At 34.5% G+C, this 24465-nt stretch overlaps 1 protein-coding gene across 2 annotated transcripts in view; it reads right to left on the reverse strand.

Moving 5' to 3' along the window:
* The window catches only part of LOC140445313 (uncharacterized), a 450063-nt gene that overhangs the window by 325866 nt on the left and 99732 nt on the right, over window positions 1-24465 (reverse strand). Inside the window, exon 2 of one of the 2 annotated variants that reach the window (XM_072537281.1) lies at window positions 11001-11045. The exons of the other annotated variant lie outside the window; for it this stretch is intronic. The gene's annotated coding sequence lies outside the window, so the exon portion shown is untranslated. The remainder of the gene's footprint in view (window positions 1-11000; window positions 11046-24465) is intronic. 2 annotated transcript variants of the gene reach the window in all.

Below are 24465 nucleotides of genomic sequence, written 5' to 3' on the forward strand. Positions count from 1 at the left end.
ATCTGAACTACGCTGGCATTTTTGCCCATACCTCACTTTATTCTTAGGTTCAGTGATCTGGAGTATATCCCGCATCATGAGCCTTCTTTCATTTTGGAGCCATCGGTGTATATGCAATAGGCATTTGCCACATTTGTCTGCCTATACTGTCTTGTTTCGATTTTGTAGGGTTTGTTAAAGACAAACTTTGGTTCAATTGAGTCGCAGCCTGCCTGTAGCAGTGGTAGCGCATTCAGCTTTCCCCGCCAGAAACGAGTTGACATATATATCTAGAGACGTGATGCCAATGATCAACTCCATTGCAGCAGTTGGTGTTGTTTTCATGGCACCTGTTATATTTATGTAAGCTATCCGCTGAATATGGTTTAGTTTGTTAATCGCTGTTGCCTGTAGCACTTCAATACCCAAGGTACCCAAACAACAGCTCCGTAAGTTAGCATTGGCCTAATGACAGCAGTGTAGACCCATGCGATCACCCTGGGCGAAAGGCCCAGGTGCGTCCGACTGTTTGTCGACACTGCTCATAGGCAATATATGCTCTTTTAGCTCTACCATCTAAGTGTGAGTTCCATGTTAACTTCCTGTCAAGGGTAATACCAAGGTACTTCACCTCGTCAGAAAAATTTAGACTGTAGTTTAGAATCCTTGGGGGTATTAAGCCAGTGATTCTTCTTTTCCTGGTAAAGACTAAACTATAGACCTCTAATCTAAAGACTTGAAGAAAGAAAATTTAAAATAAAAGAGAACTTAAGAAAAGTCAAAGAAGATAATGCTGAAATTATAACTATTGACCATAAATGGAAAAAAGTTCAAAATGTACTTATTTTTGTTGGAAAAGAAAACCTCAAACTACCTGGAGGAAAAGGAAAACCTTGGATGACGGTAGAAATTCTTGAACTTATGGAAAAACAAATAAAATATAAAGCAAAAGACCTGAATAAATCCAAAGAAATTCAGGAAACATCGCAAGAAAATTCGAGAGGCAAAGGAAAAAGAAGATCTGGATAAAAAGTTGAAAGTTTTAATTTATACAAAAAAATCAAAGAAATAACCTTCTGAGTTTCTAAAAATAGCACAAGAACGAATATTCTTAAATTGAATAAAGAGGATATTATTACTGATGTGAAGGAGAGATTGTGACACTGAGAAATTACATCCAACTACTATATAAGGAAAATAGAGAGGAACTGTCATTAGAAACCACAGAGGATACCGGATCACCAACCTTACGAGAAGAAGTCACCTATGTCATCAAAAACACAAAAGATGGCAAAGCTACTGGAAAAAATGATGTTATGTTTTATTGGATTGATTAGATGAATTTGATGTAATGGTTAAACTCTTTTTGATATATTAGATTGACACAATCCCCAGAAAATGGCTGCAATCGACCTTTGTAGCAATTCAAAAAAGTAAAGTACAACAACCTGCTCAGATCACAGAACAATGGCTTTAGTGAGTCACATACTAAAAACAGTTTTGAAATTAATGCACAGCAGAATTGTTAAAACTCTTTAATATGAAATTAGTGACACACAATTTTCTTAGTCTTTAGAAATGGTACGGCTACAAGAGATGCTTTGTTCGGCTTGAAAGTGCTGGTCCAGAGATACATGGATATGAATCAGGACATGCCACTTATGTTCTGTAGACTTGTTCAGCATAAGAAGTTTGTAGATATATTAAAAAGCTAAAATATTGATAGTTATAATATAAAAGTTATATCTAATCTATATTAGAATAAAACTGCCAAGGTAAGTGTTGACAACCAAAACATCCGAGATATCAAAATACAGAGAGAATTCTAACAGGGTTGCGTGATGTCCCCACTAACTATTCCAACAGAACGTAATGCAACACCTTAACGAATGCTGTCATGAATATGGGCTGAAGATGCATTTGAAGAAACGTAAATGCATGATGATAACTGTTATGTATGGTTCTCATGTACGCGTATACTTGGCACCGTTGCACTTGGTAAACGGAACCACAAGTGACAGCTGTGACATGACAACGAGACATGGATAAGACACTTAGGTTATGAACTCCATGTGAACAAGAATAATAATGTTACCTTAAATATCCTTATAAAGCTTAATAAAACCGATCGTAAGTAGCTTTACGTTATATTATGTCCCACAGTCCTAAAGAGGCATACGTTACAATAACTAAACTGTATGGCATGTAGAATAAACCAAAGAAATTAAGACATGTTTTGAAATAGTACGTGCATAATTCATTAAACTTAAAAGTTTCTTGGCTTTTGGGATATAAGATTAGAACTACGCCTAAGACTGCTTCGGTTTTACGTATTCTCTACTCTTATTCATGACTTGGAAGCGTGGACTTTTGTCGCCTTTTAATTTTGGTGTTAGAGACGAATCCTACGAATATCATGCTTCAAGGACTGTCAAACGTGGAAGTAACTAGACAGATATAAAATAAAGCGGAGATAATATTAACTTTAAAAAGACGAAAACTTGAGTACTTACGACATGTGATGAGGGGGCGAAAATAATCATCAACTTATTATGCAAGACAAAGTGGGAAGACGAAGAATATCCTGGCGTAAGAACTTGAGGATGATGATTTCCAAACTTTGATAGAAGATGGAACTTGAAGAAGAAAGAATACAATAAACCCTTAACCTTGGTGTTTATCGATTTTCATAAAGCATTTGACACGGTATAACTGACGTCATAATAGCAGCTCTGAAACAATGCAGAATAGATTTTAGATACATAAGGCTTACAGAATACATCTACAGTAATGCTACCACAACTGTATAACTTCATGAAGCAACAGGTACAATTAAAGTAAGCAGAGGAGTTAGAAAAGAGGATACCATTTCTCCAAAACTTTTTATAATTGTCCTTGAATACGCAATGAAATCACTGTCTTGGGAGAATAGAGGCATCTTTGTTCATCAAAAGTTCACTCACCTTAGATTTGCAGATGATATCATTCTTATCACAGATAACTTCGCTGGTGCAAAACAGATACTTAATGAATTATTAAATGCCTCTTTGGAAGTTTCTCTTCGAAGAAATGCAAGCAAATCCCAAATAATGACAAATCTAGTGCTTGCACAAAACATCAGAAGAGGCGACGTGGACATAAAAGAAACACATGTTTACAAATACCTTGGGCACGAAATACAAATTGGAAAGAATAGCCAAACGCATGAGATATAGTGTAGAATAGGAACTGGCTGATGACAGCCTAGAATTGAGAGATATGGAAGAGCTTGAAGGAGGTCTATGTTTAGCAGTGGACAGTAACGGCTACATGATATTAATATTATTTATTATAATTGATAGAAATTGATAGAAACGTAAAAAAAATAAAGCTGATATTCTAGCAGAAAAATCAAATAAATAGGCAAAAAGAAGTGGATGCCGATGTCATGCATATCCATTGATACTAGATAAAATATCTACCAAGAAACGAGTTTCAAACAAATTTTGTTTCCTTTTGGTACGTTAATACTTTTTATATTAATGTCCGTGATGAAATCCCAGTTGCAAAACGTATTAAATCTCAAACATGGGTGATGACAGAAAATACAAAACGAAAGCTGGAATTTTTCGAACGAAAAGTCCTAAGGAAGGTATTTGGACCTATTAACGAAAAAGGAGTATGGAGATCCAGGTACAACCATGAACTCTATTAACTGTTCAAAGAGGCACCGATCTCAGAATTCGTTAAACTTAAGAGACTTCGATGGGCTGGTCATGTAGTGAGAATGGAGACCGGAAGACTGCCAAAAAGAGCCCTAGATAGTAAAATGCAGGACACGCAAGACCTAAAAGGACGACCACTGAAAAGCTAGGGGGATGAAGTGGCAGCGGACGCGCAAAATTTGCTAGATGTGAGAACCTGGAGAAGAACGGTGCACGACCGGCAAGGTTAAGCAGTTTCCTTTAAGTCGGTACGTACCGGTTCTACTTCTAATAAATATTCTTGGGGAAAAGATACTGATAGATGAAATCATATCTACAATTTTTGACAACTGATCAATCTGTTACATTTGATACCAAAAGAGGTCAATACACGAATTATAACTATTTCTATCGTGGCAGCGTGTTACCCAAATCAGAGGTTATGTCTTTCATAGTCTTTATGAAAAGCCTTTGATCATGTTACAACACCAGAGGTGGATAGAAGTGGTTACTTTGTTTCTTTTTATCAGGTGTACTAGTGATGTGTGTAGAGGAATTATCATCTTCTACTTCTTAAGTTATATTGTTGATCTACCTTCATATCTTCATATTACATTACTTCATTCTTTTGTCTGATTTATCTATTTATTTTTTCTTCTATTAACTACATACTAGTATGCCCATGTCTTTGTTTTGTCTTCTACTTAAATCTTCTTGATTGTCATCTAGACCTAATGTGAAGACATATAAAAACAGCTGTAGTGTGTAGTAGTATTTACATTGTTGTTAGATTTCTGTTTTTCTGGAAATATAATTAACCTTTTTATTTCAAATGCATTAGCCTATATATTTTTTATTTTTGAAATCCTTAAAAAATACTCAATACTTTTAATGCATTATTAAATAAAACCAAAGTGATGACAAATCTAGATCGAAAGTGTCGAATATTATATATACTTATGTCACACAATCAAACTGAGCAAACAGAATCAAACGCCAGAGATCACTAGAAGAATCCAAATGACTTGGGCAGTGGTAGGAAGACTCAGTGTTGTGTTGAAAAACAAAAAGACCAATAAATTTAAAGAAAAGGCAATTTAACATTTGTATTCTACTTGGTTAGAGGAGCCTCTTTTGTATCAAACACGACCATGGGAAGTAGAGGTTGTAAGTAAGGTAATAGACAGTACTAAATTTAATTCGCTAATAACGAGTATAGCTGCTACGGCTAATTTTAAACATACAAAAAATCTATGAGGAAAGAAGAAGAATATATAAGTACTAAATATTAGGGAACAGTAACAATAAGGAAGAAAAAACTAGCTAACCACTGCAGAACATAGTCAAATCTGAAACTACCAAAGGTAAAGAAGTGGACAGCAGAAAATGGAAATGACTAGCCCTCATTATATAATTGTAGTCACATAATCCTTCTACTCTACTTTGATTATGTAATGTAAACAATGATTCTATGTATTTACATAAAAGAGTTCCTCTTGTAAATTTAATGAGCAAAAACTGAAAAAACCGTATTTTTATTTATACTAAACGACATATTATGTCAATTAAATAAATAAAATCGTACTAAATTTAATTGATGATGAAACCTGACTGTCGAACTCTAGGTCAGGGCTATACAGTTACTTATAGGTCTTCGCAAGAAAAATGGCGTTGGAAATCAATACCGCTTAGTGAACTAATAGACCTAAGTGGCAGAAAAACTAGAAGATACAAGTGGTATCAATAAGGATGATTAGGGGCGTGAAAAACCAATATAAGTATTAAAACGAACGACAAATAATCCAAATAAATGATTGATGAAAACAATCGTTGGTGAAAATTCAATTTATGAAAACAATAAAAATTATTGCTGCGTAAAATTTTGATTGAACGCGACAACTAAATAAAGAAACGTGGGATACTGAATTAGTGATTTATGATTCAATAGGTTTTTTTATTTCTTGTTCATAATCTAACAACTGTTATGAATTAACGCAGTCGTCTTTATTCAAAAATGTATTCAATAACAAAATTAAAGGAATATATCGTTAAGCAAATTGGACAAAATATTTAAATATAAAATATGATGAAGACCGAAAAAACTACAATCAATTTACATATATAGTGAAAAAAGAAATTGAAAAGATAAAAAGGAAAACATTGGAGATCAAATATGCGAAAACTAGCTCAATGTGTAAAAATTAGCTCAATAGTAGGAGGATCTAGATCTAGAGAAGCTTGACAAACTGGGAACCGTCCTAAAAGAAATACAAATGAAAGAAGTAAAATAAATGCCATAGAAACAAAAAAGTGGAAAGATTACTATAATAAACTACTAGAAGAATAACGGAAACCTTAGACAAACAAACAGATATAAATGAAACAGGTGTTAACGCAATCTCTCTTGTCGTTTCCTCATTGCTGAGGATCGTGATTTCCTACAATGCGGGCTGTCATTAACGCAATAGAGACCATTAAATTGGAAGATTTTAAAATAACTTTACAAAAAATGAAAAACCAGGGGGGTGGGGTGGGGGTTTGGTTTTGTACTGAAATTTTTTTTATGCTACCTCCATTTTGAGTCCTCAAAATTTGAACTAAAGATAGCAGTGCCAAAGATTCAAGTATCTAAAAAAAATTAATGGGAAAATCCCAGTAGTTGGCTATATACCATAGTTAAGAAACTTATACAGAAGTAAAAAACTTCAAAATTTGTATATTGGTATAAAAACATTTAATAAAAACTTGTTAAAAGTGTCGTCCAAAATTTATAGATACATAACGTTTTGTACCAACATAAGTTGGTCTGTCTCGTTTTAACTGACAAGAATCACGTGTTTAAGTCGAGCAAAGAAACATGTTGCTCTTTAAGTATAAACATTTACAAACATTGTCATCGACCTAGGGTCGCATTATAATTTAAATTTAAATATGTAAACCATATATTGATGTCTCCACTGCAATTTTAGTGTTAGCTACAAGTACCAAAAGAAGGCACTGAGGATGATCTGTGTTAGATCGAAAACGTTATGTATCTATAAATTTTGGACGACACTTCTAACAAGTTTTATTTAAATGTTTTTATACCAATATAAAAATTTTCAAGTTTTTTACTTCTGTATAAGTTATTCAAGTATCTGTTACCCTGTCTACCAACTAAAACCACCCTCTACTAGTTGTGCGCAGTGGACTGTCGCACGTACGGTACTCCGAAAGTGGGATGGCCGCTGTAAGGCTGACGACATTTTTGGAACACTCCCTTCTCTTATCTAAATCTTATCTCTGTCGTTGGTGCGGTTGGTGTTTCTCTTCTTTTTCCTTCTTTTTAATTACTGTTTGGATTACTTCTCGTCATCTTCACGATCGTCTCTCTCACAGTCACAGAGTTCATACCTATTTCTCTATACATTATGTTTTTCTCTACTGTACATCTATTACATTCCAGCATTGTGTGAGTAAGAGTGTCGGAATATTTGCAGTATAGGCATTTAACATCTTCCGTGTTGTTCCACTCTTCTTGTCATCTTTCCATTGATCTTTCCCTTTCTTCTTTTTTTATGGCTGTTGTCAAATGCTCTCTTCTCTCATAGAGATGTCTCCTTTCTACCGCTAACACATGCGTAGGAACACAACCCCTGATAATCTACAAGGCTGCCGCAGATACAGTTTCTGTATAGGCGCATGCTACGCGCACCAGACAACGCAGACGCATTTTTTGCTCTTGCTATGATAGAACATAAAATTAAATGAGAATTAGGTGATTTTCCGAAGTTTTTCATCCGATACACAAAGAGACGTGTCACTTCAAATACAACACGTTGGTTGTATTTGCTACTTTGCATAAAATTTTATCTTTTATATATTTTTTGAATCTGAATAATTGGAACGCAAAAACCTTTTAAAAACCCTAAAAAACCATGGTTTTTTGATGATTTAAAGGTATTTTGACCGATTTTTGAACGTCCTAAAGTACTCTCTCTCTCTCTCTCTCTCCCCAATGAACCCCCCTCTCCCTCCCCCTCTCGAACCAAATCGAGCCTTAGCGTCCTCCAAACTATGCCTCCAACCTTGCCGGACTCACGCCGATCTTCTCCAGGTTCTCACGTCTAGCAAATTTTCCCTCTTCATCCTCCCACCTTTTCAGTGGCCTTCCTTTTGATGTTGCGCCTTACATTTTACTATATAGGGCTCTTTTTGGCAGTCTTTCGGTTTCCATTCTCACTACATGACCAGCCCATTGAAGTTTCTGAAGTGTAACGAATTCTGAGAACGATGTCTCTTTGAACAGTTGGTAGAGTTCATGGTTGTACCTGGATATCCATACTCCGTTTTCGTTAATAAGTCCAAATATCTTCCTTAGGACTTTTTTTTCGAAGACTTCCAGCTTTCGTTTTGAGTCTTTTGTCATCATCCATGTCTCGCATCCATAACGTACGATTGGTCTGATAATAGTTTTGTAGACTGATTTTCGATCTCCAGTGTGTGTTTTTGGAGCGGAACACAGCGAGTGGAAAGGAAGCTTTGTTTCCCTGTACTATTCCTCTTTGAATTTCTCGTTTCGTCTGTTCTATCCGTGTTTAATGTAACTCCCAGATCTGTGAAACTTTCTACAGTTTCAATATCGTCCGCTGATTAAACTGTGCGTCTGTTTCCCCTAGCTCTTGCTTGTGTCAGCTTTTTTGGCTTTTGAATATTTATTTCTAGTTATTTCTAGAGCGGTCTCTTGTCCCTGTTTTTAATTGTAAATATATTTCCGCTGCCTCTTCTGTTCTGCGAGATATAATGCTAATGCCATCGATATAGGCGGTTGTCTGTATTGATTTACTTATTAGGAGATTATCTGTTCCTATATTCAGCTGTCTTATCACATATTTGACAGTCAGGTTCAATAGTGTCGCTACCAGCCTGTCCCCTAGCTTTTATCCTTTGACCATTGAAAAGTTTTCAGTGAGCTCATTTTGTACTCTAGCAGTTGCTGTTGATGAGCCCATTGTTGCTTTTACTAGTCGGATGTATTTTTGGAGGGTGTTACAGCTCTGCAATATTTGATAATAACTTTTGTCTATTAATTTAGTCGTAGACCTGTTTGAAATCTATGAATATATTGGGGACGTCAATGTCCAAAAATTTGTTTAAAATTTGTTTCACTGTAAATAGCTGATCAGTTGTAGATCTTTCTTGTCGGAAACCAGTTTGATATTTCCCGACAATATTTTCAGTGAGTTGTTGGAGTAGTTTGTTTGGTGTGTAAGTAAAAACTTTGTACGCTGTGCATAAGAGGGTTATGCCGCGATAATTTTCTCAAATCAGTTTATCCCCTTTTTTATAGATCGGGCATATAATTCCAGATTTCCAGTCACTAGGAATCTTTTCATAATTTCAAATCTTGTTCATAAGCACATGCATTTGTTCTACTAGGTGTTCGCCACCTAATTTATATAGCTCAGAGGAGACGTTGTCAATACCTTCTTCTTCCGCTAGTGCCTATCCCCTATGGATGTTGGCTACCACAATGGCCCATGTATTTTATTAGCAGCTGTTCGAAATAGGTCTGTGGTGGTTATACGTGTCCACTGTCTCAAATTCTTAAGCCAGGATATTCGGCGGCGTCCTGGTCCTCTATTTCCTTCTATTTTCCCTTCTAATATCAATAGTAGGATTCTGTATTTATTTTCATTTCTCACTATATGTCCGAAGTATGCTAACTTTCTTTCTTTAATGGATTTCAAGACTTCAGGTTCTTTTTGTAAACGTTGCATTACTACCTCGTTAGTTATATGATGTACATATGATATTCTGAGCATGCGACGATAGCACCACATCTCAAAAGACTGCAACCGTCTGCAAGACGCATCAGTGAGTGTCCAAGCCTCTGCTCCATACATAAGAACAGAAAACACATAACAATTAAGGATGTTGAGTCGGAGATGTAAGTTCAAGGTTAAATTGCAGAGATCTTTCTTCATCTGTTGGAAGGCACTCCTTGCTTTTTCGATCCTACATTTAATCTCGAATGAGTGATCCCAGCTATCTGTGTTGTTGCATCCTAGGTATATTATTTTTTCTGTTCTATCCAATACCTCATTGACTGCCATAAACTTTGCACCTGTATCTTGGTTTTTGCTTATGATCATAATTTTCGTCTTCTCATTATTAAGTTTCATTCCATATTTGTCAATACCTTGAGCCTTGTTATTTTTTTGTGCTCGTATTGCTTGTTTTACCTTTTCATCTTCGGGGATTCTATATTTTCGATATCTCCCTCAATGTGATGCATGTTTATTTTCTTGCGCCCCTAGAAGAGTTTGAAAATAGCTCTTCCCGACTGAAATTATTTTCTTTGGATCGCTTGATGAGGTCTAATGGACTCAAGGGCGCTTCAAATTATATATATATATATATATATATATATATATATATATATATATATATATAACCTTTGTAATTGCTTGGTCGTATTTTTTAATTACATAAAATGAAAAAAATGAGTTCTCGAAGTGAGGGCATTTTGCTTATCTTAATGGGGCCTTTCCAATTAGGTTTTGCTATTTGAATTGATCCTTTTTTCCTTTTCCTTTTCTTTCTTAGGTACGCTCAGCAAATTATATTTTTTTCTTTTGGTTTTATTATAAATTCAGCTATTTCTTTTTCTATATTGCTGTCAATCTCTTTGTCAGTATTCTAGTAAAGAAGGTGGACTAGTAAGTTAATGGGGCTATAGTTGTTAAGATCTAATTTACCTACTTTTTTTCTGAAGGAGGATTGTAACCGAATTTTTCCATTTATTTGGAATGTTAGAATGTTAGTTTAATCCATAGACTAAAAAGTGTTTTTATTTTTGACATCAAAAGTAGACCTCTAGTTTAGTTCTCTCAATGACTACACTGTCTTCTTCTGGAGCTCTATTATTTTTCATATTTTTGGCAGCATATTCAATTTTCTCCCGTGATCCCTGGTGTATCCTTCGATCCTACATTCTGTACCTTTTGGATTGACTGTTTTATTTTGATAAAATAATTCATAGAAAGTTTCCACTATATGTAATATGACTAGTCTATCTGAGACTATATTTCCATTTCTTTTAAGTAGAAAGGTTTATCATTTATTTTCTTCTATAGTTTTTATAATTTTCTCGTTTTTGTATTTTCTAATATCCCATCTGATAGCTTAGAGATTAATTTATTTATGGTGTTTATTTCTTGTGAGTCACAAGAATAAATGATCTTTCATATTATAAGACTTAACTAAGATTCTTTATATTTGTCTGTGTGTGCATGTGTATAATTTTATAGATAGTTAATGCAAGTAATATTAGTCAATTAGAAAATATCTACATACCCTATAAGCCTCTTGTAATATTGAAAATGAATTGCAGGTACACCACTGAAAATCAGACGTAAAAAATAATTAATTTAGTAGAATGTAATGTTTAGAATATTTACATATTCAAGCAGTAAACCTGCCGTAGGTTACAATGCGTGCTGAAGCAACAAAGAGGCCACTCTGAAATCGGATGTGACAGAAATCCTGTGAAAAGGATACGTGCCAACTCCAGACTCGCACAAAAGTCCCTGGAGATTGGACATTTAAAGTTTCATCCCATTAGGATTCATAAGGATAAAAGAGAAAGCCATCGTGCCCTGGTAAATAGTTTAAAATTATCATATAATAGCCTCGTGCCGTAGTCGGAAACGCGGAAAACTGACTTGACGTCCTACGCTATCAACAAGTTGCCAATAATTTCGGGCATTCACGGTCGACGAATCTTGAAAATTTTGGTTTGTTTTAAAAATTAATCCTTCTCATTACCAAACATTACCATTTTTTTTATCTTAATGAATTTCTATTGCAAATATTTGCATTGTTGAAGATTTTTAATAGTCCATTTATTATAATGTCAAAATAACAATGAATGCATGTCGTAGAAGTGAGAATATCTAGATGAATGAGTAGTGAGAAGTGAGAATATCTAGATGAATGAAACGGATAAATCGAGTTATTACGTAAGAAGAAGCGAAAACGCCGATTCTTTTAAGTCGGACGATTCAATATATCGCTGAAGAATATCTGCAAGAATTATTACTATGATGCACAAGCTAATGGACAAGATCAATGGATCAATCAGAATTCTGTTCACGAAACAACACGACCTTGTTTTAGGTTTTAAGCCTCTACAAGGAATGACTGCTCTCTTTTTTGCATGAGTCTGGATTGGGATTAAGAGTAAATGTTATGGGAGGCGGTCGTGTATGTAAAGGTAGAAGCAAAGAATATGGACTTGTTAACTCCACTCCTGAAGATATCTAATTTTGTTAACCACTAAACACTACAAGTTGTTGAAGTACTCATCAAAAAGTTTGTTGCCTACTAGATAACTTTCTTTTGCCAAATGATGGTGAGAAATTGCCCTCGACGATGGCATAATATCTTGAGAATCTCTTTTACTCTGATGTTCCAGGTTTCGATAGTTCTTGGGACATACCTTTTGCCGAGGATTAAAATCCACATTTAAGATTTTTAGGGATATTTGCTTCTTGGTGAATTATTGACGTTTGCTCATAATTCTACTTAGGATTATCCGCTCGGTTGCCGAGCATAGTTTGGCGTTTTTTTTTAATATGAAGTAGAGTCTGACTTTTACTTGACAATATAATAGCCTGAAGAGACTTAAAAACTAATACAAATGATTTAAAAAGTACAGTGGATTAAAAACGTCTTTTTCTTTTTGACACACTACAGAATTCTCATAGGAAAAGAGGCCAACGGTATTCTCTTGACACAGTCTTCCTTGCTGAGTCAGTCGAAAAATTCTACTGATTCGACGCTATTCCTGTGGTCAAAATATGCCAGCGGCTTATTTGTCAATTCATATTTTATTCTTACTTAGTTCTTTATTAGTATGTCGATCTTTATTGTCTATGCTTTACACTTATACTTTCAGCTGTTCTTAACAACATTAGTTTTTTGAGAGGGAGAATGGTTGGGAAAGTATTTGGTATTTATTTACATATTTTACATTTAATATTTTTATTATTGTATTATAATATGATCTTGTTTAATTACGTATTCTAATTACTTATTTACTTTAAAAGATTACAGTATGTTTTATTCAGTAAATTCTCATTGACAAACCGGCTAACAAATGGTAATCTGTTTTTAAGTTCAAAGAAATTCACTTGTTAACCACCTCAACAGCAAAGGAAAATCTTTAGAATATAAAATTTGTGCGGAATTGGATACGAAATTTGGTATCAAGACTGGGCGACAAGTTTTACACAAAAAAAAATGCAGAGCGCTAAAAAGACAGTATAATGAAAAAATTCTAAAATATCGAAGAAAAGTTACGAAACAAAGACAGCATTAATACCAAGCAATGAAGGTAAAAAAGAGTTATCAGATAAAGAGTGCGTACATGAGATCCACAGAAGGAATACTACTAAGTAAGGCTGATCATGTAATATCCGAATGGAAAAGTTCCTTTAATGCGCTTTTAAATAGACATGACGAAGAGGAAGAAGCCAAACAAGCAATATTATAATACGAAAGTACCCGTGACAGTCCAACAAAATAGGAAATAATGGACAACATTTAAGACCTAAAGAACAATAAAAGATCTAGATCAAATGAAACTAAGAGCCGAAATGTAGAAAGCATGTGGAGAGCTATAAGAAAAGCAACTAGATAAATTAATTGTGTGTATTTGGAAAAAAAAAAGATGCCATTTACCTTACGAGAACTATAAACGTATCATTCCGTGATTTGAAACAGGCATACGATAGAATTAATTTAAAGCAAATTTAAAAAATAGAAAATGAAGTAAGAAAGTATGTGCTAGAAATTAATAATAACAAATCGAAATACTTGATTATGGCGAGTAGTCAAAATGAACGAGAAGAAAATTTAAAGATAAAAACAGAGAAAGTGCATGAATTTGAAAATGTCAATAAGTTTATTTATTTCGGAGTCATTTTAGAATAGGCTATAAGAAGAACTAATTGCAGATAATATACAAGATCTACAGACACTTTTAGATAATGTAGTAAATGCTAGTGAGGAAAGCGGACTAACGCTTGATGCTAATAAAACAAAATTTATGACAATTTCCAAAACACAACAACAAGACATTTTAAACATAAGAGGGGTTCCAATAGAAAAAGTAAAAAAATACAGATATCTTGGTACAATTATTAATGAAAATAACGAGTATACAGAAGAAATAAAAATGAGAATTGGACAAGCTAGAGCAACATTTAATGAGATGAGAAAAGTATTATGTAGTAGAGACCTTAGTTTGCAACTCAAAATTAGAATATTACGTCCATATGTATTTTCGGTGATGCTGTATGGGGTGGAGGCCTGGACCTTAAACAAAGAGGTGAGCGATCGATTTGAAGCATTCGAGATGTGGACCTACCGAAGAATATTAAAAATAAGTTGGGTAGACCGAATAACAAATGTTGAGGTCCTCAGAAACATGACAAAGGAAATGGAAATCATGAATACGATTAAGATAAGGAAGTTACAACATCTCGGCCACGTTATGAGAGGGGATAAATATGTGTTTCTACGAACCATAATGCAGGGAAAAGGAAGTATTGAAAGAAGACGCATCTCCTGGCTCAACAATCTGAGAAAGTGGTATAATTGCAGTTCCGTCGACTTGTTCAGAGCTGCAATCTCAAAAGTGAAAATAGCTGTGATGATTACTAACCTCCTTAGAGGAGGCGGTACCTAAAGAAGAAGAAGATAAGAAGAACGATATGAGCGCAAAACTGAAAAAAGGCAACAGGAAATATGAAAGTCTGAGAATAAGGTCTAAATTTTTATCCAAGGAAACAAAGCTGAGAATAGACCGAACAATATCAACTACTACATATGCATGCGAGACGTGGGTGCTCAACAAAGTTGAAGAGGGGCGGAAGGAAGAAAAAAAGACTGGAACGTATAATGCTGAGAATCGTTTTCGTAGGGGTAACGAGTAAGGAAGGATGGATAACAAGAACTAAACACGAAGTCTATGAGCCGTACAAGGAGCCTAAATTAGTAGGTACATTTATGTCAAGGCGCAAATAATTAGGTGAGTCCAAAGAATGCCAGAATGAACGGAATGGAAGAATGGAAGAATGACAAAAATGGTCTCACTTAGAAGGATCATAGGAAGTAGAAGGAGAGAAAGATCGAGGGCAAGATGGATAGAAGAGATTTACAAGAGTCACATAAACGAAGTAGGTGACTTGGACTGGAGCAGAGAAGCAGAAGACGGAAGAAAACGGAGAAATATCGTCAATAACTTAATTGAAAAATAGCATAATGTGTTTTAAATGTAACTTCTTGCCATAGACCTACAAGGAATATTGTGTACTATAAATAAATGTTACTAGTAGGTTATAAAAGCTAAAAAGAAATATGTCTGGGTGATTGAAAAGGTTAAAACATTTTTAAAATGGTACATTGTTAAAATTTTGTTAAATTTGGTATACAAATGGGCAAAACTTTCTCAGATTAGAGGTTGTCGCGAGTCATTTTAATACAAGTGTTAAAAAAGTGCTCATATTTTGTACATCTTCAGAAAGTATTTTTATTGTGTTAAATTATTAAGTAGTAAGTTAACGTGTACACTGAGTATATTTATCAGTAGCAAATATATAACCATCCTTGCATAATTACTTGCGGATATAGAAGCGTGAAGGCCGCCTCTTCATATTTATATCACCGAATGTGGTTGATTGTTGGAACATATTATTGGTTTGCTATAATATAAACATATTCCATATACCAAACTCTTTTTAATGAGAACCATTATATTCTTCAGATAAGTTAATCATAACTTCCTGTTAGATTACCGTAAATTACTGATTAATTTGAAACTTAAGGTTTTTACTAAAGACTGATTAAGTTAGTTTAACAGTGGTTATAAATATACCGAGGAGTTTTATTAGTTATTTTGTTCTTATGTTATTGAAGTTGAATTTTGAACAATAGAGATTTAACACAGGATCACCAAGTGCAACGCTATCAATCTGCATTTTATTTCCACGTATCCACGTTATAGTGCTTAATGGCATTACTCGCTTCTGTTCAAGATTCTTGCTTATCAAACATTCTGCACATTTGAGCACTAATCATTTACGTGAAACTGGCATACCGAGGTCCCCCATAAACTTCCGACAATACCTCTTATCGCCTAAAGGATGGTAAATCGATTTGGTGTTTATATATCCTTTTCGTCTGCAGTTTACTAAACCCCAAGTACATCAACTGCAGAACTTTGAAACTCCAATCAAACAGGCTTTTTCTGCTCTGTTTTGTTGTAAAGTTTTTGGAGCAATATACGATTATCTTTTACTTGCCATCTATGAACTGAAAAAGATCATTTTAATTTATTCATTACCTACACTGTACTCTTCACTATAAACTTGGAATCTGCTTGAAGATATCTCAAAACCGATGCCATAAAGCGTTCTTCAGGTGATTAAATTCATACACAAACAAATTTTGAAGAAATTTTAAATAGAGATTTAACACAGAATCACCAAGTGATCCTGTGCTTTCGATCTGCATTTTATTTCCGCATCTCCACGTTATATTGCTTAATGGCATTACTTGCTCCTGTTCGAGATTCTTGCTTATCAAGCATTCTGCACATTTACGCACTAATCCTTTACGTGAAACTGGTATACCTAGGCCCCCCATGAACTTCCGACGTTACCTCTTTTCGCCTAAGGGATGATAAATCGATTTGGTGTTTTATATAATTTTCGTCTGCATTTTACTAGACCCTAACATCAACGGCAGAACTTTGAAACTCCAATTAAACATGCTTTTTCTGCTCTGATTTATTGTAAAGTTCTTGGAGGAAAAATATGCGATTATCTAGTCGTTTCAGTTCATTCATTATTTACACTGTACTGTACACTATAAACTTGGAATCTGCTCGAAGATATCTCAAAACCCATGCTATATATAAACGTTTCTTCAATTGACTAAATTCTTCTTGGCATTTATGGTTTCATTCAAATGGCTGATTTGATCGATTTGATGATGTAAAAGGTCTGGCAATATCAGAAAATCCATACACAAATTTTCTATAATACAAGTCCTAAGAAACTTCGAGGGATGCCCATTATCTAATAGTTGACTCTTTTTATGAATTATTTCATGCTCTTTGCGAGGAGATAATATCTCGCAGTTGTATAACCTGTTTCCCGAGTAAATATCATTTCCTTGGCTTAATTTCATACACACATCAGTTAATTTTTTGAAACTTTTAAAAAACTGATTAATATGTTCTTCGAGGATTTTGCTGTTGATAATAACGTCGTTAAATAAACCAGCTTTTCCAATTCAATCCTTGAAGAACTGTGCCATTAGATTGGTGAATGTGGAAGGTACATTGCAAAGAGCAAACGGCTCTTTGAACTTTATTATTCCACTAGCAGTTCTAAATACCTCTCTCGCACTAAATAGTACATCCACAGCTGTTTGGTGTTTACTTAATGTTGCAATATTGCACCATACATGTTCAGCTAAATACGTCATTGTTCTTTTCACCTTTTCGCTTCTAGCTTTTCTTCTGTTTTTAAGTTTCTTACTACTGCACTAATGAAATATTCGATATAAAATGAAAGAATAAAAAAAAGAAAAAATCTATTTGCCCTTTTAACATTAAATTTACAATGTAAGTTGAAATTTTAATCGTTTCTCCCCTTCTCTGTTCTTTATTACATATTCTCTGGGTTCTCTAATGCTGCTCCGGTTTCTAAATGCTCTTTCTCATGGGGACATTCGGCGCTGTCCCCTTTGTGTCTTGATTTCAATGATTTAATGATATCATAGGATCAATTTATCGATGATTCAACCTGAAACTCCTCGGTCTTCTCTTGTTCTTTCGGAATTTTGTAGTTATTTGGAATCTTCTGATTCTTGTTTGGAACAAGTTGAAAATTGTCTTGCTATTTGCTAATCTTCGTAATGGATTTGTAAATTTCCATTAGATAGAGAAGTAATTAATATAATATGTATATGGGTGTTAATGTGTGAATGCTCCAGGACTGAGTAATAATGAAAGGAAGCACCCGCTGTAATCAATTAGGAGACATTTAGATCTCACAACAGAGGTGAGAGTAATAACAAACAGGAGATAAATTTAATGAGGCATATTACAAGGAGCCCCTTGACTCTGCTATTTCTCTGCGTAGCGATGAACCCACTCTCCCAATAACTATTATATGCTGTAGAAACTTTCTCAAATCTTTCTCGATATTAGTATGCAATTCGGATTAGCTAAGTGTCGTATACTAAATATGTTTAGGGAAGAGGTTCAGTCTGGGTGATGCGGTATTCAAAACGGCTTCATTGGAGGGATTCCAAGTTAGTCTCGAGAATGTCGAAAATCAATTGTAGAATTAGTAGTTGTCGTCAGAAAGGTTGTTTCCCGAAACAGGGAGATTTTTACTTGCTATTCAGGATTTGGTAATCCCAACGAAAAATTACCTAAAATATATTATCAAAGAAAAATGCCGATATGGATTGTCGCCATATGCTAGCTAAGTTCCTGACCAATCAGCGTGCTGTGCGCATCGCTCCTAACCTTATATGGTCATTAAATGTTACATTAATTTACTATTTACTATTTAAAATTTTAGTAATTTACTATTTGTCGATTGACTTGAGAATTGCCCCCATTACTTTGTAAGTATGAACTCAAATGCATGAATACGGATGATTTTCAAGCAATCAGTATCGTTTAATCCGTTCATCGTAAGACCGTAGCCAGATCTTGGTCCTTAGCGACCTGTTGAGGCTCTCATGCTGAGAGTCCCCAGTCTTGGGTTGGCGACCATCAAACGATAGGTTTCTCTGTTTTGTGCCGCATGTATTATGTTCGCAGCTTCTGCTATTTGAAACCATTCTCTCAAGTTTCTCAGCCAGGATTTCTTCTTTCTGCCCAAACCTCTTCTACCTTCAATCTTGCCTTCCACGATAAGCTGTAGCAGACTGTACTTATCATTACGGAACACATGGCCCAGGTATGACGCTTTCCTCCTTTTAACAGTTGTTAACAATTCCTCATCTTTACCCATTCGTCTTAATACCTCTGTGTTGGTCACTCTGTCTGTCCAAGGTATTCTCAGTATGCGTCGATACAGCCACATTTCTAGAGCCGTTAACTTCTTTATAGTTGCTGCTGTTAACGTCCACCCTTCAACTCCGTAAAGTAGCGTAGAGAGTACGTAGCATTTGGTGGCGCGCCATCGGAGGTTAACGCTTAGGTGGCGGTTGCTTAAGAGCTTTCTCATTTTGATGAATTTGGATCTTGCTATTACAGAAGGCAATATATACAAGGCATTATTCAGGAATAATGCCTTGTACTTTGGAGCTGGTGTTACTCTTGTTTCTCGAACCAATTTTTATTCTACCTATATTACCATTACAGAGAGGCAAACACACTCCATATAAATAGTAAATAGGTTGAACGCCTTTATCAAGGTAACCTAGACATAAGGGACGCTCCATAATACTATGGAGTAACGAGCACACAGAGGATATGTATTTACATATAGTCTACGACTTTATACGTTCAAATTAAAGACTTCTACACTCCCTGAGGTGACATTGCGCCCAAGGTGGGGCGCCATGCCAAGTCTTTAATTTAAACGTAGACTATATGTATATATAAATATATACCTATATATATATATATATATATATATATATATATATATATATATATATATATATATGTTAATATATATATATATATATATATATATATATATATATATATATATATATATATATATATATATATAGAAAAGAAATTTAATCTTTGCAGATAAGTTAAATAGTAAACTCTTAAATATTGGGGAAATCTGCAAGAAAGACTTTTAAAGACCGTAACCGTACAATTCTAAGTTACGGTAAGATCAATAGTGTTTTTAATAGATAATATATGGTAGCTAATTATAATTTATTCTCTTTCAGCCCTGAAGAAGCCAAATTAATTCTCTTTGGCGAAAACGTTCGGCGAAACAATTGATACTCATTAGAGTCTTTCTTGCAGATTTCCCCAATATTTAAGAGTTTACTATATATATATATATATATATATATATATATATATATATATACATATACATACATTATGTAAATACATATGCCTGTGTGTTCGTTTTTCCATCGGATGATGGAGCGCCTTCCATGTGAATATAGCCTTAACAAAGTCGTTACTTTGTCTACTATGTAATATACAATTATACGGGGTAAGTTTTCCCTTCTGTAATGGAGTGATATAGTGGAGAATACAGGTATATAACAATATTAATACCAGCTACGGAGTCGAATGTAAGGCAATATGCCTGTAAAGGTTGGGAATTCCCGACATGAGAGCCCCAGCAGATCGGTAAAGACCCAGACCGGGCCAAGGTCTGGTGATCAATAGATGGCGATTGCACACACACACACACACACACACACACACACACACACACACACACACACACACATACACACACACGCACACGCACACGCACATACACATACAAGTGATCAACCCTGCCCCTAAGGATCATGTGTATACCATTGTACAGTGGGATCCACATGTCCGAATATCAAACCTTTTACACTTCAGTGAGAATTGGTACCTATCTGACCCCCCGGCTTTTCCTCCACCCCTCCCCAGCGTGTGACTTACGTGGGGAGGATCTGATCTGAATGTTACGTGATTAGGCTACCTAGTTGTAGAGGTAGCACACATATCGGCTTTTCTCCCTATTTAACATTACTACTGATTTTATAGAAGTTACTCTAACATGACTTCGGGACTTGATTCCTTAAAAAAAAGGCGGGTGTTTCGAACAGAGAACCACCAACCTAAGTGGATGACTGTCTGTGCCAGAAATATGTGTGTGTTCGGCTACTCAGCCGCCGATTTGGCAAAATAAATTTTGTTCTCCTCGCCGACTGAGCATACGAGAGTTCCGGCTACCGAGCCCATGCTTGTCGCACATGACCTCGATGTTCAGGTTTCGCGAAAAAGTCCTCATAGACCTGCCTAAAGGGCCTAAGCTTAAGTGGCTTGTATAAAAGGCCTGGCGGGTCTTTTATACAAGCTAAATTTAATTGAACTTGGCAAGAAGTATCAGTACTCACTTGAAGCTTGATTTAAAAAATAATTAGGACAAAAGGTAGGGCTTCTTTCTCCACGCCGATGGTGATTGCTTAAAAATCACCCGTATTTATACATTTGAGTTCATACTCACAAAGTGGTGGGGGACAAGACAATCGGCCAATAGTAAATCACTAAACATTTAACTAGCCAATCATAATTATTATAAAGTTTAATACCACATAAGGAGAGGAACAATACACAGTACGCTGATTGGCCAGAAATGGCTAGCGTACGGCAACGCCATACGATATCAAGCCCAAGAAATCAGACATCTTGTCGGGAGCTGCCAGGCATTTGTCGGAACTGATTATAAAGAACGCCATGACTAAGTAAGAAAGATACTTTATCAAGAATTCGCCACCAAACTACGACTTCTGCAAACCAACCATCTCCCTTATTATAAATATATTCAAGCATCGGATACGATGCTTGAAAATGACAACTGTGGTGCTCGTAGAGCAATCAAAATAATAGACTAGACTTCATAGAATTTCATAAACTAACTATACGAACAAAACTCATTCATGTGGAGACACCTAACAATAATAATCTGCATGTTAAATACAAAGTAATTAAGTAATCAGCAAATAACCAATCAGGTGTAAAATAGAAATCGATGGCTTTGGATAATTTAAATAAAATACCTTGGATTTATACTGTTCAGCTATCGAGACCTGGATAAAAAAGTGAGATATCAAGTAAAAAAAGCAAATGGCAGGATGCCTTAATAACACTATATGGCGAAACAGACCCATTATCACTGAGATGAAGTTAAGAATTTATAAAGCCAGTGTAAGACCAATAATGACATATGCCTCAGAAACGAGAGCCTACACAGCCACAACACAAAGGCTACTGGAAACGGCGGAGATAAGAGTATTGAGAAGAATTACAGGAAATACGCTGAGAGATCGAAAGAGAAGTGAAGACATTAGAAGAAAATATAACGTACAATATATAAACGAATGGAGACTGAACAGAAATAATAATGGAATAACCACATAAGTAAAATATCAAGCCAGAATATCAAGCTATAAATGAACCACTAAATTTTGGAACTAAAAATGATCAGAGTATGTTTATAAAACCAGTACTAGATACGGCGACTATTAACATTTTCCCAAAAGAAAGGAAGTAAACTTATTATGTACAAAAAATTAAAGTAAACCCACAATCCGACAATGTTTTAGAAGTTTTTCTATTGAACGATAAAACTTCTTCTACTAAGAAGCTACCCTGATATTTTCTATACATTTTACAATTTGTTTCAATTTACATACGAAAATATCTCGTTGTAAAATAATTTCTTAGAAATGTTCTTTTTTATTAATTTATGTTTATCGACCCAACAGTCCCCCATTTCTTCCGTCTATGTTGGATAGTGGAGTGAATCTGGCATTTATGATAATATTTTGCACAAGTCCGCAGCAGTTCGGGCATCCAGCCAAGCAACTGTTTAGTGTTTAGGATGATCTTTCTAAATAGAATATAAGGTCATCCACAACCAGTGGCTTATTTTTATCTAAAGAAAGAACGCTGGGGTTTTGATTATCCAGGTCATTTCTAACCAGGCTTTCTAAATAGTTTTTAAATCTAAACAACGCTGTTTACTGACATTTTTAAATACTACGATATAGACATAGTACTTTTTATTTATATGCAAGACAATATATGCAATAACATAATTCAAATATCCATTTGAATCGTTAGACTGTAAAATTTTCTAAAGGAGTAATGATTTGGGGTTGTACGGCAGTTTCAGGTTTAGGATGTTTCGATCTTATTGAGGATACCGGAAATGATGCGAAATATCAATAAATACTTCAAAATAACCTACTACCAAGCATTGCAAGATTAAATGTTTGCGAGAATTATATTTTTCAGAGGGACGGACAGGCTGGCATACAACCAGAAATACAAAAAATTGGTTTGGAAAGCACAATGTACACGTCCTTTCTTTAGTCCTAGCCTAAATGTCATTGAAAAAGTACAACATAAAATGACACAGACACTAAAGAACAACCTACAACGGAAATTACACGAACTTAAATAGCAGATTTGGAATGAATTTACCCCTGAACTGTACAGATCCTTAGTCAAGTCCATGCTCAACCAAATTAGCGGTCATAAAGTCTAAGGGCGGTGCTACTTCCTTTTAAAAATAAATATTCGTTCTATGTCCCAATATTTAGTTGTCAACAAAATAAACACTTTTTATTAGTAATTAGTTCTGTTAAAGTAAGTATATTTTGTTTTGTATTGCTGATTAAACCTATATTATTTGTAATTAACTAATTACATAGAAAAGATTAAAAAATAAACTGTCAATATCTGAATGATGTTCGTAAAAAATAATGGCTGTAAACAACAGGTTCCAAAAAGTTAGGTAAGATTTTTTGGCTTAAAAAATTCTCGTTTGTCTCAAGAAGTTTACATAGCCTAAGATAGTTCTCAAGACAATGTGTAGAACAATTACTTGTATTTTTGAAAACAAATTATAATAGCTAGCTGACCAAACAACTAACAAATCTATAAATTTTGCAATCACGTGCCACGCATGTCGACACATTTTAAACACCAACAAACGAAAACAAAAGGTGTTTCATTACGACGATGGACTCACGGACAAACAAAGAAAATAAAACAATTAACTATCGATTATCACAGTGGCATGCTTCTCGGATCGGCATGCCTATTTTGTTGTGACAAACATATTCGCAATATGTGGTTTGGTTCATTATTCTTCGCTGAAATGGAGGACAAAAATTGTGAAAACAAACGTAAAAAGAGCTATACGGTCCATCCGCTAGATATACGGCATCTTTTCATAAGGATGACATTTTCACGAATTGTATTTTATATTAAGTCGCTCTCCTACGTACCGAAACTAAATCTATGATCTTAAGTCGCCTATCCATAGACAACAGCATACATCGAACAAAGACTATAGGACGATGGTCGATGATTGATTTACCTACTGTCAATTATCGTAAGTTTTGTTTTGACAACGTTTGTAGTGTGTTTATAAATTATTTTCGTGTCATTTAAATATTCAATATTCAATTTTTAACAAACAGTTGTTATAACGACTATTACCTTAGTGTTCGATTTATTAGTGTAAGAATTTATTTATTAGCTCATAACGAATAATACAATATTTATTCTATCTTCTAAATTGACATTTAGTTATTTAAATATGGCTAAAATCACGTCAACGGAGTGATATATAAAATATATTTTAATGGTTTTTATTTTTAGAGTATGCCTAGTAAACCATTAAATTCTCAAGCAAAACATCTTGTTTAAATGTGTTGGAGTAGTTCGAGTTAGAAAAAAAAATAAATTGGGGCTTTTGGATCCATTTTCATCTGTTCAACAGGTAACATATTAAAATGCATGTTTCTTCATCAAAATAGATATCACTGAACAATTTTTTATAAGAGAGTACCTTCTGCATTCTGCAAAAAAGTATGTTTTTATGTATATAAAAAATATTTATTAAAGTAGTTTAGGAAATTTGTGCTGTAAAAGTATAACAAGTATAACATTTATTTATAATAAATTAATTGTAAAATTTTGGCAATTATTTATAACTATACCCTTATCCGAGTTTAGCGGTTGTTCAATAATACG

The sequence above is a fragment of the Diabrotica undecimpunctata genome, chromosome 7 (genome assembly GCF_040954645.1).
Source record: "Diabrotica undecimpunctata isolate CICGRU chromosome 7, icDiaUnde3, whole genome shotgun sequence".
Classification (NCBI taxonomy): Eukaryota; Metazoa; Arthropoda; class Insecta; order Coleoptera; family Chrysomelidae; genus Diabrotica; species Diabrotica undecimpunctata.